Raw genomic sequence first — 3,173 nt, forward strand, 5'->3', positions numbered from 1 at the left:
AGTTTGTATTTAGAAAGGAAACTTTTAAAGGACCTTCCATCAATAAATACTTAGGTTTTTATGGTATTAGGCATTTTCCTCGTTTACAACAACAACAAAGAGTAGTCAGTCTACTGTTAGAACAATCAAGTTGTAAGTTTATTAGCGCGTGCATTTTGTCAGTGTTTTCCGTGTTTAGGAAACGTTTAAGAATTCGAAGCAGTAATACATTTGACACTGCCAAACCACGACCTTATCACTTTCTAGACTTCTCTATGTACAACAAAACCTTCTGGCTACGTGCAAAAACATATGGGTACATTGTCTGTAATACACATGAGAACTGAGGTGTGTCTACAGTTAGACAGTAATATACATGGCATTCACAATTTCTCATGTGTTATTTTACAACTCAACAAACTCGTGAAACAAAGTGTTGTTTTGGGCCCATTGCTTTATCCATATGTAAAACTGCAAGCATGCACACAATCAAAACAAGAACCTGGGGTAATTTATGATTATTAGCAAATCTGAAATTTATTTAAAGAAAAAAAATAATGGATTTGATACGGTCAAACCAGGAGCTTTCTACTTCAAGAATGTTCCTTAAGTAAAACCTTTGGGCTACGTGCCAAAATATACGAGGGGCGTTCAATAAGTAATAACTCTGACTCATTTCCCATAGCAGGAGATTAATGATACCTGGCACAGTTATTAGTCTTTCTCTTCATAGGAACCACCCAGAGTTATGCATTTCTCCCATCGTTTGATGCAGCTCTGGACACCGTTTTTGTAGGACACCCCAGGTTGGTCCTCCAACAGATGCCTCATCAATGGCAGAAGAGGAACGACCAGGTCTGGGAGCTGTTTCCACAGACTTCCGCCCATGTTTGAATTCAGGATGCCAGCGTTTTACAAGGTCATATGATGGGGCATCATCACCATAAGTTTCTTTCATTTCATCAAAAGTCTCCTTTGGTGTGCGTCCTTTCAAATACAAAAACCGGATCACTGCGCGACACTCAACTGGCTCCATTTCACACCTGGTCCATTTCACACCTAACTCAGTTCAAACACCAGTAAATCAGAAACCACAATTAGTTCAGAGCTTTTTTTTTGCAACATTAACTATAGAGATATGAATAATTAAACATGCAAAATTTCATCTAGATCAGACAACTGGAAGTGGGTCAGAGTTATTACTTATTGAACGCCCCTCGTAGGTACATTCTCTGCAACATATATGAGAAGTGAGGCGTGTCTAAAATTGTACAGAAATGCATAATTGTTTTGGCGCCTATTTACTCTTTCTCGTGCGTTATTTTACTACTCAACAAACTTGTAAACAAAGTGCTGTTTGGGCCCATTGCTACATTTTATCGTTTTTGTGACTCTTAGTTTAATTTTTCTCTTTACTGGACACGTCCAGATGAGCCGGTTTGCGGGCATGTCTTGTGTGAAGCTTTTTAAGCGATTACAGTTCATCGGTTTGTAAGAAACGCCGCCAAAACAGGAATGAACTTCATACGGCCAAACCGAATCGTTTTACTGGCTAGTAGTTTACTGGAGATGTCCGGAGGGCCGGTTTACAGTGTTGGAGATAGTTCCGCCTAGGGACGACCTGAAAACAAACATCAGAGATGAGATATAGAGTGATGTGCTCTCAGACATGAGATCACGGTGGAGTGATGTGTTTTGAAATGGTTTATAATTACCAATGGTCTAAAGGGCTTAGTCTGATGGAGGCTTTAGCTGTGCCGTGTTTGCTAGAAAGAAGGGTTTCACGAAACGGTATGGTTATAAGAAGTACCTGGGACAGCCTGGCATATGAAGCGATACTGCACGTAGCATAAGCCGTTCCAGTCTTCCCTAATGTCTTTCCAGTATGTAGAGTAAAGAACGCAATCCTGGTTTCCCCCATAAATGTACCTACCTGGAACAGCCTGGCATATGAAGAGATACAGCCAGTCGCATCCTGTGTCGTTCCACTTGTATTGCCAGTACAGAACGCAATCCTGGTTTCCCAAACTGCTGGGTTGACTCTGACCCCAGTCGTTGTACGTGCCAAGTGCAGAACCATCCACCCACTCAAAGCTTCCCTCTTCGCGCTGATCGTGCAGGCCGAACCAGAAGGCTTCCCTGTTGCTCACGGACTTGTACAAGGAGACCAGGAAGGCGTTGGTCTCACCGTCTCGGGGCATGGCGAGGGTGCCGCCGTCTTCACCACAGGCCGCGACCGCACCGCTGAAGGTCTTCTTTGTGTTGAAGGCCTTGTAGCAGTTTTCTCGCCACATTGTGTAACCTTTAGTACAAGATGCTGGAAAACAATTTTACATCAACATTTACCACGAACTAACGTATAGACATGTGAGATATTGAAAAGGTACCAATTCCTTATACAGGTAACATCAGAATACCAACATACCGACCCCATCATAACAAGAACTAAATAAAGACAGCAAAAGAATATCAAAAACATTAATAACATGCAACATATTCTTTTAAACTAATAATGTCACAAAAGTTCCTGTTTTCAACATAATGATATTTTTTTAAAATTTACTATCTCAAATAGTACACACTACAACGGAAACCCAACTTACCTGGCGTCTTACTCATCTCGTTAAGACGCTGCTCCAAGGCGGTGGTTCGGCTGCGTTCTTTGTCCAGGTCTCGCTTCAAGGCGTCAACAGTGTTGGGCAGTTGGCGCATGTCGTCTCGGTCTCGCTTCAAGGCGTCAACAGCGGTGGACAGTTGGCTCATATCGTCTTGGTCGTGCTTCAAGACGTCAACAGTGGTGGACAGTTGACGCATGTCGTCTCGGTCGCGCTTCAAGGCGTTAACAGTGGTAGACAGTTGGCGCATGTCGTCTCGGTCGCGCTTCAAGGCGTCAACAGTGTGGGACAGTTGGCGCATGTAGTCTCGGTCGCGCTTCAAGGCATCGACAGTGGTGGACAGTTGGCGCATGTCGTCTTGTTTGCGCTTCAAGGCGTCAACAGTGGTAGATAGTTGGCGCATGTCGTCTTGGTCGCGCTTCAAAGCTGTTGACAGTTGGGATATTTCCTAAAACATACGTTAGAAAACTAAACCTTAGAATAGCTTGTGGGAACACAAAGACACGTTGTCTTTTGTTAGCCTCGCGAGTAAATTGACAAGACAAACGGTGTTAAAACATGCACTAGAATGTTTACCTC

The 3,173-nt window shown here is 43.1% G+C and overlaps 1 protein-coding gene across 1 annotated transcript in view; it reads right to left on the bottom strand.

Moving 5' to 3' along the window:
- Positions 1-3,173, bottom strand: part of LOC118427958 (zinc finger protein 729-like) — a 64,873-nt gene that overhangs the window by 18,370 nt on the left and 43,330 nt on the right. The window lies entirely within an intron of this gene.

This window comes from Branchiostoma floridae, chromosome 12 (genome assembly GCF_000003815.2).
Source record: "Branchiostoma floridae strain S238N-H82 chromosome 12, Bfl_VNyyK, whole genome shotgun sequence".
Lineage (NCBI taxonomy): Eukaryota > Metazoa > Chordata > Leptocardii > Amphioxiformes > Branchiostomatidae > Branchiostoma > Branchiostoma floridae.